Source organism: Vulpes vulpes, chromosome 15 (assembly GCF_048418805.1).
Source record: "Vulpes vulpes isolate BD-2025 chromosome 15, VulVul3, whole genome shotgun sequence".
NCBI lineage: Eukaryota > Metazoa > Chordata > Mammalia > Carnivora > Canidae > Vulpes > Vulpes vulpes.
This window is the reverse complement of record NC_132794.1, coordinates 5,785,526-5,809,417: the sequence shown is the minus strand read 5'-3', so window position 1 is coordinate 5,809,417 and position 23,892 is coordinate 5,785,526. Positions and strand designations below refer to the sequence as shown.

The window sequence follows — 23,892 nt, the reverse complement described above, 5'->3', positions numbered from 1 at the left end:
ATGCGTAGATTTAGGGCTTCCTCTACTCACCTTTTCTCGGACGAGGCATGTGAGAAGGCCATCCTTCCCTGGCTGCATCAGGGGAAGAGAGGTCGGGGAGTGCTGCGAAAAGGATGTACTCCTGGTTCTGGGGAGAGAGAGATGCAGTCCCTGAAAACAAACAAATGACACAAACACTTGGCTTTTAAAGCACTCAATTTTGTTTCCAAGTGTAGTAGTTAATCTCTGCCTGGTGGGCTTTGAGGAGAGTTGGTCCAGCCCCACAAATGTCAGAGACTCCAGTTCCCTCCTCCCCAACAAGCTTCTTCTCCGTGTTCATGAACTTCATTGTCACGTGGTCGGATCATAGCAGAAATAACAGGTGTCATCACACCATTATTTATTTTCCATTGATTTATTTTGCTTTAGACCGTTTTTTGCCTAACGTGGGGACCAAAGTTGAAACATCAGCCCTATCACAGGCTCTTTGGAAAATGGGTTGTGTTATTTGGTTAAGTTTGGAAAAGGTTGCATTCCTTATGTCCCTCTTGAAAATCTGCAATCCGTGATAAAGGCTCTGAGAAGTCCTGGCTAAAAAAACTGTGTAATAACATACACATGAGGAGCATGATTACCAACACTGTTTTGTATATTGAAAGTCGCTAAGAGAGTAGATCCTAAAAGTTCTCATCACAAGCAAATAAAACTGTAATTATGTGAGGTGATGAATATTTACTCAATTGATTGTGGTAAGCAGGTTTCATAATATATGGGCGTATCAGATCATTGTGTTGTACACCTTACACCTATACAATGGTTTTTTAAAAAAAGGTTTTATTACTTTATTCGAGAGATGGAGAGAGAGCGAGAACGCATACAAGCTGGGGGGAGGGGCAGAGTGAGAGGAAGAAGTAGGCTCTCTGCTGAGCAGGAAGCCTGACACATGGGACTCGATCCCAGGACCCCAGGATCATGGCCTGAGCCAAAGGCAGATGCTCAACCATGGAGCCACCCAGGCACCCTGCACCTATCAAAGTTATGTGACAAGTATATATCAATAAAACTGGGGAGAGGAACTGTATAGACAGGGTCTTCCAGAGTTAGTTGGCCCATATGAAACAACCTCTTACCAATGAGAAATAACCTAAAATTCTAATGTATGTCCATTAGTTTCATTAGCCTACCCCATTCCTCCCTCTGGTTTTTATCACAAATGTTATGGATTTAGAGTTATGGGGAAGAATTAAGGAGGCAGTGCTTCTCACTCTAGTCTAAATGAATGGCAGAGGTTAGCACAGACTTGTTTCAAAGGAAACCCATTAATCTATCATTTTAGCCCCTGGGTTGGAAGTTAGATGAGATACCTTTAAAAAAGAGATAAGGAAACAATTATCCTATGTTTCCTATCCTATCATACCTTTCCAGGGTAATGACACCCTGGACCCTATTTTTTTTGTTTTTTAAATACATTTTTAATGTCCAGGAGGCAGACTTTTGTAAATGCTGCCCTGACATAAACCATGAGAACCTTAAGAGTCATGTTCTTGAGTCATGAGAAAGGAAGAACCGAGTTCTAGAACCACGGGGGATGGACAACAGGGCTGTTCTGGGATCTTGAGAGGATCTTACCCACTTTTGTAGGAGTTCTCTTTTCCTTTTTTGTTTATTTATTTATTTATTTATTTATTTATTTATTTATTTATTTATATTGCTCTCTACCCTATTCCTGGATGTTTTGCCGCAGGCAAAAATAGGATAATTGTTTCCTTATCTCTTTTTTAAAAGGTATCTCGTCTAACTTTCAACCCAGGGGCTAATGATGGATTAATAGGTTTCCCTCCAAACAAGTCTGTGCTAACCTCAGCCATTCATGTAGACTAGAGTGAGAAGCACCGCCTCCTTAATTTTCCCCCCTAACTCGAAATCCATAACATCTGTGATAAAAAGCAGAGGGAGGAATGGGGTAGGCTAATGAAAGTAACGGATACACATTATAATTTTAGGTTATTTCTTGTTGGTAAGAGGTTGTTTCACATGGGCCAATTATTTGGCCTCTCTGTGGTTCAATATTCTCGTCGTAAGGTGGGGATCTACTAGCACCTACCTCACAAAGCTGTCGTGAGAAATAAAAGAGCTAACATATGACAAACATTTAGAATAATGATTGGCGTACAGCTTTCCTAATAACTCACGATAATTCTACTTCTACAAGAGATGGCTAAGTGAGTTTCCCTAAATGGACTATGATCAATTCTTCCTCCCAGGCTTTACACAGTAAAACTAATTATGAGGAATTCTGCAAAACAGAGCCTTGACACCACAGTATTATTTGCTCATTCACCAAGCACTGCTGGCACTTCTTATTTTTGGAGATCGAATGTGCCTCTGTGGGCACTGGAGCAACCGCACAAAGGATCCTGGAATAGCAGGCCTGGTGGCGGGAGGTTGGGTGGGGGTGGGGGGTAGGGTGTCCAAGGGTGGAATCTGAGGCTTGGGTCCTGGACATCTGCCTCCTCCCCATTTTTGGAGATATGCTCCTGGGTTATTTACCCAACCATCAGAGCTGGCACGTATGGAGGGCCCACTGCATGCCAGACACAATTCAAAGCGCCTTCCTGACACCTCCATTGTGGATGTGGGACCCTGGGGTGACCGGGCTGGTAAGTGGCTTTGAAGCCCACGCTGCAAGTCCCCACTGGGCTTGCCTGGTGGGGTTATTAGAAGCTTGAGTGAGACTGCTTGCATCAGGAGTGCTCCGGGAGCTGGAGTGTCTGGGGAGAGTGATTTTTGGTTCTACTGTGCTTCCACTCTATGGAAGGAGGCCCAGCAAAAGCACCCTGAGATTAGTGTTCCGTTTCCTCGCCCCACCCTGGCACAGCCACCGGTGGGCAAAGGGAGGCAGTTACCTAGGAGGTAGGAGCCTGAAGAGAAGCAGAAGGGCCTGGAGCAAATCATTAGAAGCTGCCGGTACTTGACCTGCCTTGGCTTCCTCTGTTTGCTACTGTGGTTCCATTAACCATGGTGTTAGCACTGGAAGGACACCCTCATCCTCCTGTGTAGACATGTGGAGGCATCGTGGGGCACAGTCCTGGGCATAACATGGTATACCTGGGGCGATGGAAGGAAGGGGGAGCCCCTAGGTGGTGGGGCCCCATCCCCCAACAGAGCAGCCCTGATCTAGCTCACTTCTGCATCCGGGCATTGGAGGGCCACACACATTGCATTTGAAAAAAAGAGTTTTTTTTTTTTTTTTAATTAATTTTTATTGGTGTTCAATTTACCAACATACAGAAAAACACCCAGTGCTCATCCCGTCAAGTGTCCACCTCAGTGCCCGTCACCCATTCCCCTCCAACACCCGCCCTCCTCCCCTTCCACCACCCCTAGTTCGTTTCCCCGAGTTAGAAAAAGATGGAACACAACAGACTAAGTTCAACCCCTGGTTAGAAGCATCAGCTGCTCCCACCACATTTTGTTAGACTTCCGCTAACACCCCTGTCCAGGTCTAACTCCCAACATGGTCACTTACTGAAAAGTTGGTCTTCTTCTGCCACTGGCTGTCCCTGAAGGAGAGACAGTGCTTTTTTGTTTTGCACCTTCCTCAAGGGACAACCAGTGTTGCTCCAGAGTGTTTAGATTTGGGATGAGTGTCCTGTTTTGCAAAAATGGCCATGGGGACTCAACCCTCTCTCTTCCAAGGGTTTTCTCCGGGAGCTGTCTGCTGAGCTCAGGGTACATGAAGATCTCCTCCATCTAGAAAATCCGTTGAGCACGACGTTGATCTACAGTCTGTCAAAAAATCGTTTAGCAGCCCACAGACAGCTTCTCTGACAAGGGTGATATGTACCTCGAAAGAATGGGTTTCCTGGGGCGCCTGGGTGGCCCAGTCAGTTAAGCGTCTGCCTTCAGCTTGGGTCATGATCTCGAGGTCCTGGGACGGAGCCCCTTGTCCTGCGATCGAGTCCCGCATGGTGCTCCCTGCTGAGCAGGGAGTCTGCTTCTCCCTCTCCCTCTGCCCCCCGCCCCTGGCTTGTGCTCTCTCAAATAAATAAAATCTTAAAAAAATAAAAATAAATAAAAACATAAATCATATCATCTCTCTCTCTCTCTCTCTCTCTCTTTAAAAGAACGAGTTTCCTGGGAGGCTGACAAATACTCGGAGGGCAAGGCTCAGGTGAGGGTGTGGCTTCACACTCTGGTGACAGGACATGGAATCAAACAAATAAACAAACAAAAACTATCTTAGAATTGAGTGTTCTATTTTTTTTTTTTTTTTTTTTTTAGGATTGAGTGTTCTAAAAACGAGAGCGTGTGTGCCCAGTCGGTGGCTGCACTATCTTACTTAACCCTTATGACAACCGTGTCGTCACGGCCACCAACTGATGGCGCCAATTACAGAGAGAAGGTTGGCACCACCAGGCGACCAGGCTTTTTGTGTTCTTACCTCTCCACCTCCTCCCTGGCCTGGGACTTCCGTCCTTAAAGATTCAAGATGAGCATCTGTTGTTAGACTTCGGAATCCGGTTAGGTGTCCAGGCTCCAGCACTCCCCGGGGAGGCAGGGGCAGCATAAGCCCCTGTGGATAATGGTGCATTGTGCCGAGGATGGAGTATGAACAGCTGAATATCAGTGGTCATTCTCTAAGAATCCTCGGGTTTTTTTAATGTGCCATGAAATTGCATTATTCTGGAATAATCCTGAAATAAGATAAAATACCTATCATAAAGTAAGTAACAGAAAGCTTACCGAAGCAGGTTTGTATACTGTTCACTACACTTTGGCTGTCGCCTGATGGCTGGAGGGCTCTATTTTTTCAGAGGTGGCCAGGGCCATGCGAACTCAGCCTTCCTAACCCCCTAACCTGATAAGTTTTTTTGTTTTTTACCAATGTCAACTGCCCTTTGTAGCAGCACTCTGAATGTGGATCCCTTCACCGGCTGGGAAGGTGTGAATGAGGGGCCATGTGCGTCCCAACCTGAAGATGTGACAGGCCACAGCCTTGTGGGCCAAGCCTTGTGGGCCAGTAGCCCCTAGCCCCACTCTGAGGGGTGGGGATTACGATGACACCCTGCAGCCCCCACCTGGTGGAGAGGGAACAGTCAGCCTCTTGGGGGGGGGTGCGGTCAGCCCAGGTGGGTTGGCTTTGGCGGGCCATGTGGGTTGGGTGTCCCCTGCTGGGGCAGCCACAGAGCCAGCGGGGACCCCAGACCCCAAGCAGCAGCCACTTCCTCCCGAGCCCTGGATCTCAGTTCCTACAGCCCTTTCCCCTGCTCCAGGAGACTTGTTTAATGTTTCATTAAGCTCCTTTGGACCTGAAAAATGTAATTCTAATTAGTACAGTGGCTTCCCTGGGAATGCCATTTGCCAGGCTCCAGGAACCTCTGATGGGTGTGTTAATTTGCATGAGGGTCCTTGGGACTATCTCAGCCACCATGCAGGCATGCATGCTGGTTCCACCCCGGCTCTTTAATCAGAAATGCCGGCAGCGGCTCTAACCTCTCTGAGATGAGTGAGAGGTAGGCCAACACCCCCTCCACCTGTCACCTGTCACCACTGACTGGCCTGTGAGAGGTAGCTAACACCCCCCACCTGTCACCACTGACTGGCCCACAAGAGGGGAAGGATCCTTCTCTGCTCTCACAATTCCAGAGGCCCAACCCGAGGACATAGGACCTCTCTGCTTTCCCGTTCTCCCCAGCCACTGGACACGTGTCTGTCCAGCCCCCCACTTATTTATCCAACAAGTTCTCAAGCATCCTCTCTGTGCTGGGCCCTCTGCTGGGGAGGCAGTGAAGTCCCATTCTGGGACGGGAGACAGGGCACACACAGAGAGACAAGACTGTGCAACGTCAGGGAGCGAACAGGACCAGGGAGGGTGACAGGCTGTGGAGTGATGAGGGCGGGAGGGGCTGTGCCTCAGTGCTCAGAGAGGGCAGTGGAGCAGAGAGCCGGGGGTGGGGGGGTGGGGGGAAGCCAGCGAGGGTCCCATGAGCATCTGGGAGAGGGGCGTTCCAGACAGAAGGAAGAGGAGGCTACAGATCCTGCCCGGGGGACGCACCTGTTGCAGGAGCATGAGCAGGCTGGAGTGACCTGGGGAAGTGGACTCCTGCGGGGGGCTGCCGGGGGCCGCATTGTGTAGCGCAAGGTGCAGGCTGCGAATTGGCCCTTTTGCATGGGACGCCGCTAAGAAATGTGTGTTCTGAAGCTGTTCGTGGGGCACCGGGTCCCATGGCTTCCTGTGAGAGTGGCTGTTCTCAACTGCTTGCAATTTTGCTCCCTTCAGGACATCTGAGGACAACTCTGTGTGTGTGTGTGTGTGTGTGTGCATATGCATAGGTGTGTGTGTGCACTCCTAGCATCTAGTGGGTGGAGACCGGGCATCCTGCTAAACATTTTACAACACACAGAACAGTCCCCACAAGAACGAACCTGCTAGGGGCAGCCCGGGTGGCTCGGCGGTTTAGCGCCGCCTTCAGCCCAGGGCCTGATTCTGGAGACCCGGGATCGAGTCCCACGTCGGGCTCCCCTTGTGGAGTCTGCTTCTCCCTCTGCCTGTGTCTCTGCCTCGCTCTCTCTCTCTCTCTCTCTCTCATGAATAAATAAATAAAATCTTAAAAAGAAAAGAAAGAACCGGCTGACCCCCAATGTCTATGCTGAGGGTGTGAATCCCTGATGTGGGTCTCAGCAAGCAGGATGACTGGACGTTGGGCTGGCAGTCACAGGCTCCCCCACCCCCACCCCACTCTCGAGAGGGTGTGGGTGGGTGTGGGGAGCAGCTAAATCTAAATCGTGCCTCCAGGGGAGCCCTCTGCATGGTTCACAGGTGAGGCCCACCGCAGGGCGAAGGGGACAGAGCAAGGCCTTTGCTAAGGTCTCATAGCTTAGCAAAGGCCAGTGTCGGAGCCTCACCTATGAGCTCTGGCCCATGAGACGGTGCTTCTGGGTCCCTGACAGGTGCGTCCAAGGCGATGGGATTTGTGTGCACTGACCTACCCGATCTGCCCCATTCTATTAGCCCATTTCCACACAGTAGTACCGAGCCCTGGGCAGGCGTATTCCTGCCTCAGGGCCCTTCCTCTGCCTGGAAGGTGCGTTCTTTTCACCATTCTGGTCTCACCTGGAACAGTGTCCCCATCCGCCGTCCTCCCCTGGCTTCTTTCTCTGGGTGGTGCATCTCCCTTGCTCCCTTCATCTGGATTCAAAAACACCTGCCCTGTGTCACAGGCCCCCAGGAAGCCAGAAGTGAGTCCGATGAGCCTGCTGAGCTAAGGTGTCTGTGGCTCTTACTGACAGCTGCCACGCGGAGGCCTGGTGGCAGGAGAGGGGGGGAGACGGGGAGGGGACTCAGGGAAGGGGCAGGGGTATGTGTGAAGACAGGTTTCACTTCGTTCTCCCTCTGGGCTGGTGCCCAGGGCCCCCAAGGGCTCCCGAGGTGCACCCTGCCGGGTTGGGCTGGCTAGCAGCGCTCAGCTCTGGGTGCACCCGGCCCATTTGGTTACCCCAGGAAACTGCTGTACAAAAGCCGGGAGCAGCGCAGAAGCGCGGGGGAGTTTAGTCACCCAGGCTGGTGATTGTGCTACGCTGCTACTATGTTCTTACTCATCAGCCTCTTCACAGGGGGGCCTCCCTCCAACCCACAGCTCAGCCTCCTGGCTCCTTCCTGGGGGGCCTTTGGTCTCAGAGATTCCGAAAGGATACTAGACCTTTGAAGCTCTGGCACTCACTGAATATTTCTGGGGTCTCCTTCACCCCTCTCCCCAACATCAGCTTGCTTTATCTTTGTGCAAGGAGGGTCATGCTGGGGGTGGGGGTTGGCGGCGTGGCATTGCCCTGAATCTATTGCAGATATGAGATTAAAGGAAAAGTAGTCGGATTTCTTTGGTCTGGGCAGGGGCTGGGATGTCACCGTGCAGCTGGGGCTGACAACCACTGAATGAGGTGACCCGTGCTATGTCTCCCTGACCTGCGCGTTACCGTGTGAAGAGGATTCTGGATCCGGTGTTAGAGGTAGGCTGTCTGAGCCGCTTTGCCAGGGTCCCATCATCCTTGTGGCCCGCTGCACCACGCAGCATGCCAGTTTCCAACACTTCTCGAATGTCCTGGGCCAAACACACTCCGGGCTTCACGGACCAGAGTGTCATCCATTTTTCAGAGACTTTCATTGCTCTTGTTTCAATAAAAAGAACGCTGTGAATATTTTTAAAAATGATATGTCCCTGACTCTTAAAAAATATGTGTATATTTCTGTACATATATATATATATATATATATATATATATATGTATTTTCTTTTTTTTCCTGCCAGGGAGCACGGGGGTGCCGATGCCAGCACCACATCTATCTCTCCGTCATCTGTTCACCTTTCCCCAGTCCTTAGTTTGTCTGGGCCTTGTCCGTGAAATGGGTATGCGAGCAGGACCTACTTCATTTGCCTGACCTAAGGATCAAACAGCCCCCAAACTCCCCATTCCCTTAGCTGACCTTGACTCATTGCTGCTAATCAAACTCCTGGAGACGGAAATAGCCTCTCTCTTCTGAAAGGGGGGAGGGTATTCTTTCTAGAGGCATTTTGGGGTTTGAGAAGCACAGGGCCAGCACTGCCTTCCCTGCACAGAGTGTTCTCGAAGTTAACTTTGGGACCGTCCCCTGGGAGGCCAGGAGGGTAAACTCAAAGAGTGGCCTAAGGGGATATGAGCAGATTCCACCATCTGGACCGTCTGGTGCCTCGCGAAGGATGCTCTTCCCCTGGGGCTGCCGAGGCGGACCCCGCAGACCGCTCCAGCGCCGAGACCCGCGCCCCGCTGCAGGGAGGGGATCCGGCCCCCCCGCCCCCCGCCCCCCGCCCCGCGCCCCGCCCCCGCCCCCGCCCGCCGCCTCACCTATCAGATTTCCCCGGCGCCTCGCCGCGCCCCTCCTCCCGCCTCCTCAACGCCGAGCGGAGGGGCAGCCGCCCTCGGCCTGGACCCGGCGCCGGCGACGACCGGCCGCGCGCCTCCCCGTGTCGCCGCGATGCGGCTGTGAGCGCACTGCGGCTGCAGCCCGCCGGGCCGGGGGGGCGCGGGGAGCGCGGGGCGCACGGTGAGCCCGGGAGGGGCGGCCGCGGGGGACCGGAGGTGGGAGGTGGGGGACCGACAGGTGAGGACGCGGGGGTCCCGGAGGTGGGGGACCGACAGGTGAGGACGCGGGGGTCCCGGAGGTGGGAGATGGGGGACCGACAGGTGAGGACGCGGGGGTCCCGGAGATGGGGGACCGACAGGTGCGGGCGCGGGGGCACGCGGGGGTCCCAGAGATGGGGGACCGACAGGTGAGGGCAAGGGGCACGCGGGGGTCCAGGAGGTGGGAGATGGGGAACCGACAGGTGAGGACGCGGGGGTCCCGGAGATGGGGGACCGACAGGTGCGGACGCGGGGGTCCCGGAGGTGGGAGATGGGGGACCGACAGGTGAGGACGCGGGGGTCCCGGAGATGGGGGACCGACAGGTGAGGACGCGGGGGTCCCGGACATGGGGGACCGACAGGTGAGGGCGCGGGGGCACGCGGGGGTCCCAGAGATGGGGGACCGACAGGTGAGGGCAAGGGGCACGCGGGGGTCCAGGAGGTGGGAGATGGGGAACCGACAGGTGAGGACGCGGGGGCACGCGGGGGTCCAGGAGGTGGGAGATGGGGGACCGACAGGTGAGGGTGCGGGGGCACGCGGGGGTCCCAGAGATGGGGGACCGACAGGTGCGGGCGCGGGGGCACGCGGGGTCCAAGAAGTGGGGAAGCGAGGGGGGTCCAGATGAGGACCCAGCGTGTGCGGGAGGAGCGGGCCCTGCGGGGCAGGCGGGGGCGCGGGGCCAGGTCGTGTGGCTCCGGGCTCAGGGGCGCTTTTGCCGCCCTGCACTGAGGAGGAGCGCGGGTTCTCTGGGCTTGTCCTGTTCCTTTTTAAATTAAGGAAAAGAAGATGGTTACAGACCAGATTTCATCAAACTTGGTCTAATAGTTTTTGTTTTTGTTTTTGTGTTTGTTTTTGTTTTTTTGATTTACCGTGCTGGGTTTTGTTTTGTTTTGTTGAGAGCATTTAAGTTGGATCCCAGCACATTTAACTGCATAACAGCGCTACCAATCACACCCATGGTATTATACATACATCCTCAGAACCTCTCCCTGTTTCCTCCATCCCCTAGGCCCTGGCAACCACTTTCCTATTCTGTGAGTTCCACTTTTTTTTTTTTTTTTTGAAATTTTGCGTATAAATGATATTGTGCATTATTGTCTTTGGCTCTTTTTATTCACTTAGCATGATGCCCTCCAAATTGATTCAGTAGTTACAATTGGCAGGAGTTCCTCCTCCTCCTCCTCCTCCTCCTCCTCCTCCTCCTCCTCCTCCTCCTCCTCCTTCTTCTTCTTCTTCTTCTTCGTTTTTTAAGATTCAGTAGCATTCAGTTGTTTTCTGTATTTGTTTATCTGTCTGCAGACACTTAGGTTGTTTCTGTACCTTGGATATTGTGACTATTGCCGCCGTGAACAAGGGACTACAGATGGCTCTGAGATAATGTTTTTGTTTCCTTTGGATTATATACTAGGATTGCTGGATCATATCTTTCAGGTTTACTTTCCTCCTTACTGTTTTCCATAGTAGCTGTGCTAGTTTGCACCAGGGTCTCCTTCTCCTCCCCACTTCCTGGCCAACACTTGTTCTCTCTTGTCTTTTTGATAATAGACATCCTAACAGGTGTGAGGTTATTGTTACTGTGGTTTTGACTTACATTTCCCTGATGATGAATGATGTTGAGCATCATTTCATGTACCTGTTGGCCATGTGGATGTCCTTGGAAAAATGTCCATTCAGGTCCTTTGCCCAGTTTTTAATTGGGTCATTATTATTATGTTTGCTATTGATAGTATATTCATTTACAAAGTATCATCTCTACTCACACCACACACACACTTGAGGAAGTGGTGTTACGGGGTGGGCATGGTGCAAACATAGGATGGGAGAATTAACAGGATAGAAACTTCTTACTCTGGGCAGCCTGGGTGGTTCAGCAGTTTAGTGCTGCCTTCAGCCCAGGGCCTGATCCTGGAGACCTGGGATCAAGACCCACGTCAGGCTCCCTGCATGGAGCCTGCTTCTCCCTCTGCCTGTGCCTCTGCCTCTCTCTCTCTCTGTCTCTCATGAATAAATAACATAAAAATCTTAAAAAAAAAAGAAACATCTTCCCCTTAAAATCAATAACTCCTTCTGAGGAACAAAGCCCAACTCCTAGCAGTCTGTGCAGGCATTTCCCTGCAGTGGGGTTTATGGAGCGCTGATAGGTGGGAGGTTGCAAAGGGTGTCTGTCTCTTCATGGAGAAGCCGTAGTAGTGGTTTTGGCCTTGTGGCGAGGACTAGAAGGATATCTCTTTAGGTCATTTCTAAGTAGAGAGAGATGCTGTAAGATTTTATAATGAGTCTTTCTCATAATATCTGTGTCAGTCATGTGCATGCATGTGCACGCATGTGTGTGTGTCATGCAGGCTAAATGTGTGCAGTAAATATTGCATCTGACTTTTTTTTTAATCCTATTGGTTTTACTTTTTTTTTTTTTTCTATTTAGGTGTCTGACTTGGGGATTAATACAGCCTCCAATAGAAACCCCTTTCCAAGTCTGCAGTAATCGGATGTCGTGAAGTTATTTTTCACCCTTCCTCTATGTTAGCATGACAAACTTACAAAAGTCCCTGTTATGTATTTGCCTGTTGTAAATATTAACGTCACTGCAACCGCATCTCCCTCATTTGCTGTTTCTGCCCTTATTTCATGAGGTGCAGGAGGTGAATTAATGAAGACAGGCATCTGGGGAGGTGTCATATTCCTGTGAGTGCTGGGGGTGGGGATGGCTGTAGACTATTTTATAGGTGGAAATTCCTAGAGTCACATTTGTGGGTAAATGTGTACTGATTCTGCTCATCTTTGCATGTAATAAAATATTTTAGTGAAGTTATGTAGTCTTGTATGTGCACATCTTTTATGATGTTTCTTCTTAAACAGGTGCATGTAATATGCAAATTATTTCAGAGAAAGTATTTAATATCTTCCTCTTAGTGGAATGAATCAGAAAGAGAAAGACAAGTGCTCTCACTTATATGTGGAATCTAAAAAAAAACCACCCCTAAACTGAACTCATAGAGGGAAGAGAATGTTCTGGTGGTTGCCAGAGGCAGGGTGAGAGCAGGTGGGGAAAATGGGTACAGGGCATCAAAAGGTACAAACTTCTGGTTATGAGATAAATAAGTCCTGCAGGTGTAATGTGCAGTAGGTAAAAAAAAAAAAAAAAAAGGTATCTATCTCTTCTTTTAAGGAATGGCTGCATATGTTTTAAGACCTGTTTTCTGTCTTGCATTTTTCCCTTTTCTTTCTTTTTAAAATGGTTTTATTTATTTATTCATGAATGACAGAGAGAGACAGAGACAGAGACACAGGCAGAGGGCGAAGCAGACTCCTTGTGGGGAGCCTTATGTGGGACTTGATCCCAGGACCCCGGGATCACGACCTGAGCCAAAGGCAGATGCTCAACCACTGAGCCACCCAGGCGCCCCTTATTTTTCCCCTTTTCAACTCAACTCATCTTTTATAGTTCCTTTGTTAGGTTAATTAAGAAAGCAAACTTTTGTGGTCTATTGACATTAAGCTCCTGCAGATGCAACTCAGATCATAACGGTATTTCACTAAGTTGTCCTCTCAAAACATTGACAAGGACAGTGTTGTCTTCACAAAGTTCCTTCCAGAACATGGGAACCATTTCTTTTGTATTATTTCCAAGTAGGTACTTTGAAGAAACAAGGACTACTGTTGATATCTGATTTTATGAGTCTCCACACCTGACCAAGCTTCCTCGAGCAGATGATAATCTTCATCCTTTCATCAGGGGACATCAGTGGGCAGCTCTCCTTCCTTGGGCTTGCCAGACTGGCACTAGCAGCTGCAGATTGGGCCAGACCAATCCTGGAAGGGTTTCAGGGGCTCCATCGCTGCCTTCCTGAGCTCGGAGTTGGCCTTGGGGCTCTGGGGCCTCAGGGAAACCTTTTGCATCTCCAGGATGCCTGTCCATTTAACAGGGCTTTGGATCAAGTTCCTACTTGGTTTTCTACCGGGATTAGATCCTGATCCTGAATCCTGGTTCCAGTGGCTGTGAAACCCTGCTTGGTCCTTGTCAGCCTCTCTCTGCAGATGACCAGGATGCTGATGGGGATGTGAACCCAACACACCTTGAACTACCACATCCCTGTCCACAGGGATAACTGTCCACAGTCAGGAGCTTCCAGGAGCCTTGTTTCTGCTTCTCTCTCTTACTGATGCCCTTGAGGGACCCCAGGCTTGTGACCTCCTGTAATATTCTCCCCACCTTACCTTCTCCCCCCACCCCCGCTCCCGATGGCATGCTTCTGCTTCCCCTCTTTCTGTCCCTAGGAAAGCCCCTCAAAAGGGTGAGGGCTTTTCCCAGCACCCTTAATTACAGGCTCTTCTCCTTTGCTGCTGGCCTGAGGACAGGGTTCCTTCAAGCTCTGTGACTGGTCTCCAGTGGTCCTCTTCTGATGACTTTTCTCTGCCTGAAGGCAGCGAGAGGTGTCTGAGTCTGTGTCTGAAGAGGCCAGGGGAAAGGATGGCCAAGATGGCTTATGGAGATCTTGGCAACCCACGTGGCCTTCAGTGGAAATCCAGGATCAGGAGATTTGGGTGTCAGGTAATGAGACTCATTTTGAAAAGAAATCGACCGGAATTTTCACCAGAAGTTATTTGGGACCGAGTTGAGAAAATAAAGTAGCTGATCATCCATTTACTCATTCAGTAAATACTCATGTAGAGATGAAGAGCTTGGGCTCCGAAGCCTGATGCCCAGGTTCACAGTCCCAGCTCTGCCAACCACTTGTTGTGTGACCCTGGGCATGTTCCTTAATTTCTCTGTGCCTCAGTTTCCTCCATTGAAATCCGAGCTAATAGTGTTTATTTCATAGTTGGGAGAGGTAGGAGGATTAAATGGCTCATATGGATAAAGCTTTAGAGCAGTGTCAGGATGTAATTAAGAGCTACACAAATAGCCATTATATTTTACTGTTATTGTTATTTGCTCATTTTGTGCTGAGCACTTTACCATGCTGAATAAGATTGTTTTGGGTCAAGAATGAGGCATGAAGATAAAGCAACAAAATTAGTTTTCTTTTATTGAATTAAAAAAAAATAAACCTTGGTTTTAAAGAGAATTGCCAAAAAAATGTGCCCGAGCAGCTTTGTGAAATAGCAAATTCCATTGCTGGAATACAATGACCAATGACAGGGGCACAGTATTTAATTTGTTGTCTAAATTTTGGTCCCTGACCCATTTATTGAACTTCTGACTCTCTGCAGTTATCTGAAGCCATTCCTGGGCATTCCTATTGAAGTTGACAGCTGTCTGCCCTGTTTCTTACTATTTGTCCCTTATTTGTTTGTTTTGTTGTGGAGCTTTGGCTCTCCATATGGTTCCTGAGCTCTGCAGGTTCCTTTTTTACTCTTTTTTCCCATTGTCATCTCATGCTTTTGTTCTTATTTTGCTGATTTCATGTTCTTAATGTCTTATAGCCACAGATCATTTATTGTAAAATTGTAAAAAGCTTTTTTTTTTTTTTCCTTTTTGGTAGCTTAGACTGTGGTCAACGTTTTTAAAGCTTAAAGTGCATGGTATTATGCTGACAGTTTTTAAAAAAAGATTTTTATTTTTTTTTAATTTTTAAAATATTTTATTTATTCACAAGAGAGAGAGAGAGGCAGAGACACAGGCAGAGGGAGAAGCAGGTTCCATGCAGGGAGCCCGACACAGGACTCCATCCTGGGTCTCCAGGATCACGACCTGGGCTGAAGGCAGCACTAAACCTCTGAGCCACCCGGGCTGTCCAAGATTTTTAAATTAATTTGGGACAGAGGGAGAGAGAAAGAACACAAGTAAGCGGTGGGGAGAGGCATAGGGATGGGGAGAAGCAGACTCCCCACTGAGCAGGGAGCCTGATGTGGGACTTGATCCCAGGACCCTGTGATCATGACCTGAGCCGAAGGCAGATGCCCAACCAACTGAGCCACCCAGGCAGCCCATGTGCTGACAGCTTTTAAAATCATTGCTGAGGGATCCCTGGGTGGCGCAGCGGTTTGGCGCTGGCCTTTGGCCCAGGGCGCGATCCTGGAGACCCGGGATCGAATCCCACATCAGGTTCCCGGTGCATGGAGCCTGCCTTCTCCCTCTGCCTGTGTCTCTGCCTCTCTCTCTCTCTGTGACTATCATAAATAAATAAAAAAATTAAAAAAAAAATAAAATAAAATCATTGTTGATAGTACTAATCATTCCAGTTTCTAGTGAAATATTCCAAATCAACCTCAAGGCCAAACATGTTCCATCTGGAGATGGAGCCAGGGATGGAGACATATCAACCCATCCAGGGATATTTCCCCGGTGTTCACTGAGTATCACTGGGACCCATGTGAGAACTTGTAACTCACTGCTGGGAATATATTTTTCTCTAGACTGGCTTCTTCATTTGTCTTTCCCACATTTCCTTCCCTTTGCTGTCCTTTCTTTTCTGTGGTGTTATGCCTGTTTGCTGTTTCTCTTTGCATCAATTATATTTAAGAAGGGCAGGTTCTGCTCTACCTTCAGATATAATGTGAATGAATTATCCTTGGTTGCTTTTCTCCTTATTTGAGAATTATTTGTTTTCTGCTTGGAGCTTTAATTTGTGTTCTGGATATCATGTTTTATCTGCTTTGCTGTTGCCTGAGGGTACAAAGGAGGCGGAGCTGGAATCGTGGCTAATTGTGATTGCTGGGTTTAGATTCTCTTTGTGCATCCTGTAATTGTATGAAGAGTTGCTTTCAGGGTACACTTGGGTTTTAGATTGCCTCCAAATTCAGAATGTAGCTTGAAAGCATTAAATTTTTTTTCAAATTATGAAGTATTTCAAACATACAACTGAGTTAGGATTTAAAATATATTAGGTGTGTAATTCAAGAAGTTAGACAAAAGACAAAGTTAACCTTTAAAAGGCTAGAAAAGGAAAAATGAGGATACGAGTAGCAATGAATGAAATAGAGAATAAAGCAGACAGCAGTGTTTGCAGACTCAAAAACTATTTGTTAGAAAAACCAGGGACATAAAGCCCAGCAAGATTTAACGAAAAAGAGAAAAGAGCATAAATAAATTGTATTAAAAATAAATAAGGTGCACAACCATGGAGAGACAACACTTTTATTTTTAATTTTTTTTTTTTTTTTGAGAGAGAGAGAGCAAGCATGAGCAAAGGAAGAAGGGGCAAAGGGAGAGGGAGAGAGGATCTCAGACAGACCCCCTGCTGAGCATGAAGCCTGACATGACCCTGAGATCATGACCTGAGTCGAAATCAAGAGTCGATGGTCAAATGACTGAGCCAGCCAGGTGCCCCGAGAAATGACAATTTTAAATCGTAATAGAATATTAAAAAGAACTTCATGCTGTTACCTTTCAAAACATAGATCATTTTGTAAAAATAGCAAATAACAAAGTTCACTGAAGAAGAACTAGATCCTGAATAAAAAATAACAATGAAACACACTGAATTTATTTATTTATTTATTTATTATTTTAAAAATTTTATTTTTTTATTCATGAGAGACAGAGAGAGAGAGAGAGAGAGAGAGGGAGGCAGAGACACAGGCAGTGGGAGAAGCAGGCTCCACGCAGGGAGCCGGACGTGGGACTCCATCCCGAGACTCCAGGGCCACTCCCTGGGCCAAAGGCAGGCACCAAACTGCTGAGCCGCCCAGGCGTCCGAAACACACTGAATATATAATCAGAATTATACCTGATCCCATCCTAAAAGACAATAACCCTAGAAAGATTTAGAGATGAAATTCACTAAATTTTCAGGGAACAACAAAAAGCAACCCTTTCATTGTGCAAGCTATTATAGGAAACAGAAAAATTCTCAACTTCAGATGGCCACACTAAAAGAAAATAAAATTATTAATAGTGTTGCTTCTAGGGCGGCCCGGGTGGCTCAGTGGTTTAGCACCGCCTTTGGCCCCGGGTGTGATCCTGGAGACTCGGGATTGAGTCCCATCGGGCTCTCTGCATGGAGCCTGCTTCTCCCTCTGCCTGGGTCTCTGCCTCTCTCTCTCTCTCTCTCTCTCTCTCTCTCTCTGTCTCTCATGATTAATAAATAAATAAAATCTTAAAAAAATAGTGTTGCTTCTAAACACAAATCATATCATAAAATCACATGGTGAGCTGCTGTGTTGTATGGATGCTTTTGGCCTGAATTCTCTTCTGCTTCACGTGGCTGCACTAGGGCTTCCTCTGACCTTAATTCTTAATTCTTTCCTGCTTGGCTTTGTATCTTTACGTAGGGTATGTCATTTGAATCTGCTCATGGACAGATTTTTTTTTGTGGCAATCTGATAAATTCTGTTTTTGAATAAGTGAATTTAATCTATTTATGATTTCTGAAGTAATTTTATTATCTCCTGTGTTTTCTCTTTGCTAAGTTTATTCTTTAGTTATCTTTATTATTTGTTTCCTGTTGAATAAGTAAACTTTGTTGGGTTCGCAGTCCCAACCCTGTGTTGGTTTTCAAGCTACATACTGTATTTCCACTCTTTTAGTGATCATCCTTAATTTTGAGTCATGTGTTTTAACCATAAATAATTTAAAGATTTTCAGTATTTCTATCAACCTCCCTGTCTTGACAAGGATCTTAGTAAACTTTAATTGTCAAATGGTCTCTCTCCTTTATAAATGTTGCCTAGTGTTTGGTTTTAACTTTTTAAAAATGAAAAATTAGTTATTGTTACAGACATAAATTAAATTTAACCACACATTTGGTCAATTTCTCATTGTTGTGTCCTGTATTCCTTGATATAGGCCTGGGTTTGTATAGCTTGCTGAAGTGCATCCATTAATAATTCTTTTAGCGAGGCTATATGGTGACAAAATTCCTATTTGTGTGTTTGAAAATGTTTTAATTATGACTTCGCTCTTGCATGTTATTTTAACTAGGTATAAAATTCGAGATGGGCAATTATTTCCCTCTGGTGTTTTGAAGGTAACACTGCATTATCTTCTGACTTATATTAACAGTCATGGGAGATTTCTGTGTATCTGATTGTCAGGCTTTTGTCGATAGTTTGTCTTTCTCTGGTAGCCTTTGAGACTTTCTACTTGCCTTTGATGTTCTGCAGTTTCACTAGGATGTGTTGAAGTATAGACTGACCTTTATCTATCATGATGGGTATTCAGGCTGCAGTTTTGATTTGAGGACTCCCATCTTGCATTCTGAAAGATTCTCAGCTGATATTTCTTCTCATTTTTCTTCTCAGCTATTCCCTTTATTCTTTTCTTCAGGAACTCTTACAGTATTAAGTTGACCCTCTTAACCTGTCCGCTACATCTCCTTTGACTTTTGATAAGTCCTGGCTCTATTGGAGGCAATTATCTTTGGGGGTGGTAATAATTCTTCTTTCTGTTGGGCCTTTCTTCACCCTTTGGAAGTTGGAAAGGCAGCTATAGAGATTTGACCTTATTTTACTCTAGAGGGCCATTTCCCTCATTTCCTTGAGGTTTCCTATTTATACCTCTGTTCACTTTTCTCTGGCTTGGGAAGGGAGCTGAATAAAAATAAGATGTTTATGAATTTCAGTTCCTTACCTTTCCACTAATTTTACCACCCAGTTAAATGTACATGCAAATTCTGGCTTTTTTTTTTTTTTTTTACAGAATTAGTGTTTTTCCCCGGCTACCACTTTCAAGGAATATGCCAAGAGTTGTGCTTTTCATTTGAATGTTGCTTGTCTATTTGTGGCCAGTTTGAACTTACTGTTTTATGTTAGTGTGGACAAAATAGAGAAACAAATGTCTTGATAGCCTATTACACATTTAAGCAATATTAGTTGATAACATTATTCAACCAATGAGCAGGTCAGAGTGGGCATTCAGTATCCTAGTTCTTATTCTTTTCAAAGATTTATTTTATTTGAGAGAGAGAGAGAGAGAGAGAGCAAGAGAGTACAGGCAGGGGGGCTTGCATATGGTGAGACAGAAGCAGGCTCCCTACTGAACAGGGAGCCAGATAAGGGGCTTAGTTCCAGGACTCTGGGATCATGACCTGAGCTGAAGGCAGATGCTTAACTGACTGAGCCACCCAGTGCCCCAGTTTTGTATGAAGCCTGGCATAGTGCCCAGGTGTTTGATAGCTTTGGAGAGAAACACGTGCCTATTATAGTTAGACATGGATTAAGGAACTGAGAAATTTGAAAGAAGCAAATAAGTGGAAGGATGGTGGTCAACATGCCATAGGTACAGCCCGTCACCAGTGCTCCTTAGTGCACTCTCAGAGTTTCCTGGAGAACCCATAAATAATTGAAATTGAAATTTTTTGATACTTATTTGGCTTTCTCAAGGACACAATGCCGAATTTCCCTCTTTGCTAGTTATTAACTAATCAGGTGACCCGCCAAAATGAGCAAGTAAGATTTATCATCTAGGACTGTAGTTTTTTCTTTCCATACTGACTCTCTTGTGAATCATCGTTTTGTTTCTAAGAGTCACTTTGCCAGCTGACTCTCCCAAGGGAGAAAATAATTTATATGAAAAATAACTAAACTATATGCAAAGTGAGTAATCATCTCCATTATTCTTTGACAGACTTATGCTTCCTGTAGCATAAGCTACATTGTAGCACTTATGTCTACAATGTCCATTGACTGATGGGCACTCTTTCCTGACTTCTAACACATGCTATTAACACTTGTCTCATTGAATCTCTTTTTTGGGTCATCTGCAGCACAGTGTGGCATGCCAAAGCAAGGTGGTTTGCGCACGTGATTCCATTAGGTAAGATGTGGAGGAGCTTTTTCAGGCTAATGAAGACTGAAAATGCCAAGCATAATAGGGGAGGTTTAAATGGTTAGAGAAGCTGAATTATGAGGTTGGAATGGCATTTTTAAAAAAATATTTTATTTATTTATTCATGAGAGACACCGAGAGAGAGAGAGAGAGAGACAGAGAGACAGAGGCAGAGACACAGGCAGAGGGAGAAGCAAGCTCCTCACAGGGAGCCTGATGTGGGACTCGATCCCGGATCCCAGGACCACGACCTGAGCCGAAGGCAGGCACCCAACCCCTAAGCCACCCAGGCATCCCGGAAAGGGATTTTTCATGTGGCTGGTTCCTACTTACTCAGATTCATAGAGTCTGTGGCTCTCACCTGCTGACCCACCTCTCCTGCTGTTGACCCAGCTATAACCCCACTTGGTCAATCTTTTTATCCGTTTGGTTTCTTCATTAGTCTGTGGGATGTGTTCCTCACAAACTGTTCTGAGATCAAAGAAATTTGGGCTACCTGCCTATGAAACCTCTTTTTGAAATTTACTCTGAACGTTAACTTCGTAAGGTTTCCAAAAAGTCTTGCAGTGAAGAAGCCTAATTTTGTTTAATCCAGTGGTCCCCCAACTTGCAATCAACTTCTCTCCCACCCCTAAGCATTGCCCCCAAACACACACAGGTCCTCTTGGTGTCTGGTGGACACGGTTTGGGAAAACTTGCCCTACAGTGATAGAAAGGCCTCCATATCCCCTCTAGCTCTGATCTTGGTTTCCCTTCAACCTTAATTCTTTTTTTTCCTTTTTTGAGATTTTATGAACAGTTTTTACCAGAGTTCAATACCAATATAAATTTTACTCACAAAACTTGCAATTCAATGAACCCCTTGTTTTCTTTTTACTATGGTGGTAAAATATACATAAATTTTGTTGGCCACATTAGTTACAATTCCATGACAGTTAGTACATTTGCAGTATTTTCCTACCATCCCTAATGTCTAGTTGCAGAACACCTTTATCATGCCAAAAGGAAACCCACAGTCCCCCTGGCCCTGGCGACCACCATTCTACTTTCTAATTCTATACATCTGACTATGCTAGGGACCTCTTATAAATGGAATCGTACAGTGTCTGTCCTTTTATGATGGGCTTATTTCATTTAGCGATGTGTCCTCAAGGTTCATTCATGTTTGTAGCAAGTATCAGAAAGCACTTCCTTTTAAGGCTGAGAACCATTCCACTGTCTGGATAGACCACATTTTCTTTATCCATTCATCTCTTAATGGACTTTTGGGTTGTTTTCACCTTCAGACTGTTGTGAATGCTGCTGTTCATGAACATGGGTGTACAAATAACTTTTTTAAGTCCCTGCTTTCTTTTTTCTTTTTTTTTTTTAATTTTTTTCCCCTGCTTTCTTTTTTATTTTTTATTTTATTTTTTTTTAATTTTTATTTATTTATGATAGTCACACACAGAGAGAGAGAGAGGCAGAGACACAGGCAGAGGGAGAAGCAGGCTCCATGTGCTGGGAGCCCGATGTGGGATTCGATCCCGGGTCTCCAGGATCACGCCCTGGGCCAAACCACTGTGCCACCCAGGGATCCCCTGCTTTCTTTTTTAGATGGTACCCAGAAGTGGGGTTACTGTACCTTATAGTAATTCCATGTTTCATTCTTTGAGGAATTGCCATACTGTTTCCCAGAGTCCTGCATCATTTTTACATTCCCACCAGCATTGCACAAAAGTGGGCTCCAGTTTCTCCACAAGCTTGCCAAACTTGTTAATTCTTTAAAATTTATTTTTGTGATAGCCATCCTAGCAGGTATGAAGTGGTATCTCATTGTGGTTTTGATTTGCATTTCCCTGATAATGAGTGATGTCTGAGCATCTTTTCATGCATCTGTCGTCCATCTGAATATCTTTTGTGGGGGACTGCCTATTCAAGTCCATTGCCGGATTTTTGATCAGTTTTTGTTGTTGTTGATGCTAAGTTTTGATAAGTTTTGTAGTTTTGATGATGTTAACAGATAAGACTCTTACTGTCCTAAACCTTACTTCTGGGAAAGACGTTGGCAGCATTAATTTCTTTTCTGCTGTGCTTTCGTTGTATTTCTCCATCAACCATCATTTATCACCATCTTGCTTGTCCTGTTTTCTGGTTGGACCAACTGGTTCCATTCCTTCCCATCCATGTTTTGGACCCTCATCTCTTTAGCTGTTGGCTTCTGGTATGGGTAGTTTTGTTTAAGCTCCCTTCCCCCATTGCCTTCCTTTTCTTCCTGAAGGATTGGCATTTGCTGCCTGATTTTAGCCACAGTTACTCCACTGAAGCTGCATTGTGGAAGTTTGGAAGCTTCTGACCCCACAGTCTTCTATAGGATTGACACTGATGATGGCCCTTCCTTCTTTAGATATCTTTGGTCCCTGGGGCACTCTCTGTGGCTCTGAGAAGGGGAGTGAGAAGCAGATGTAGGACTGAGGACTGTGGGCCCTGGGGCACCTTAGCTTGGCTGTAGATGCTGACTTTGACCATTAACTCACTCCACAACCCAGGCTGGTGACTTCTACGGGTTTCCTCTCAAAAAGAACATTGGAGCCCATCTTGTAAATGTGTGGGGACAACTTGTGAGTAATCATATGAAAAGCACTCAGAACAGTTGCTGGCATGCAGGAGTTGTTCTTGTTAGCCAGTGTTGGGACATTAATGTGGTTTTTCTCCTATGTATCCAGTTGAACCCTTTCTACCTCCATTTCCCCCCTCCTGACTCATGTTTTCTAAATTCTCTTCTTCGCTCTTCATTATTCTGTTCCCAGACATTGTCTCACTCTTGCCATTTTAATCTTTGCTTTATGCAGTCAGATCTAAACAGGTCAGTTCTCTACATTTTAGTAGGAGGCTTCTTGCAGCACACAACTGTGCTGTAGGGACATATGTTTTGGAGGACATTTGACTCTTGTCAGGTCATTGCACATCAGCTGCCCCCTCACCAGCTCATTAACAACCATGTGGATTCTACTTCAAATGGAAGAATTTGTACTTTTACCAATTTCTATGGATTGCATTATTTTGAAGATGGAATTGCAAATGTCATCATGTACAGTGGACTACATCAAATGATTATATTCTGGGAAAAGTTAAGATGAGATTGTAGGGATTTATGAATCAAACAAACTAGCATCATATAAGCCTTAGGAATGATCTAGAGTGTTGCCTGAGTGCTTACCAGTTCTTGGGAACTGTGAAGTATTTACTCGCTTTTCACAAAAACTTTAGGAAGTAGTTAGCACTACTTTCTAATTTTACAAGTTTTGCATTTCTCATATATAGAGAAAATGGAGCCTTAGTAAGGTAAATATCCTCAGAGTCTCATAACTAGCAAGTGGTTGACTTAAGATTTGACGTTCCCTGGGTTCCAAACATAGGACTCTCAACATCTTGATTATTTTCTCATTTTTCATTGTATTTTTTTTCTGCCACCTTTCCCTTTATTGGATATACAAGGGCTTAGTCGATTTTAAAGAGAGGATATGTGCATATTTCTTAGTAATATTTTGTTTTAATATTTGAATTAATTCAATACTGCTTTTGGTTTTATCATCCCTGCTCTTTTCTGTAATTTTTGTTTTCTAAATTCTTTGAGAGCTTAGTTTTTTTTTTTTAAGATTTTATTTATTTATTCATGACAGAGAGAGAGAGAGAGAGAGAGAGAGAGAGAGAGAGAGGCAGAGACACAGGCAGAGGGAGAAGCAGGTTCCATGCAGGAAGCCTGACATGTGGGACTCGATCCTGGGTCTCCAGGATCACACCCTGGACTGAAGGCGGCGCTAAACCGCTGGGCCACTGGGGCTGCCCTAGAGCTTAGTTTTTAAAAATTTTCTTTTCTTAAATAATGAAAATGCTTAAGGCTATGCGTTTGCTTCTGAAAGCAACTTTGAACACATCCTAAGGAATGATGTGTGGTGGTCTCGTTTGTTTCATTTTATAGTAATTTGTTATTACACATTTAATTTCTCCTTTGACCTCTTAGTCAATTTTCTTTATTTCTAAGTATAATCTTGATTAAACTTAATGT

The 23,892-nt window shown here is 46.1% G+C and overlaps 2 protein-coding genes across 5 annotated transcripts in view; one reads left to right on the top strand and one right to left on the bottom strand.

Moving 5' to 3' along the window:
• The window catches only part of LCA5L (lebercilin LCA5 like), a 280,078-nt gene that overhangs the window by 169,505 nt on the left and 86,681 nt on the right, over positions 1-23,892 (bottom strand). The window lies entirely within an intron of this gene.
• Positions 8,897-23,892, top strand: part of B3GALT5 (beta-1,3-galactosyltransferase 5) — a 47,864-nt gene continuing 32,868 nt past the window's right edge. For all 4 annotated transcript variants that reach the window (XM_072740546.1, XM_072740542.1, XM_072740544.1 and 1 more), the window contains exon 1: positions 8,897-9,058. The gene's annotated coding sequence lies outside the window, so the exon portion shown is untranslated. The remainder of the gene's footprint in view (positions 9,059-23,892) is intronic.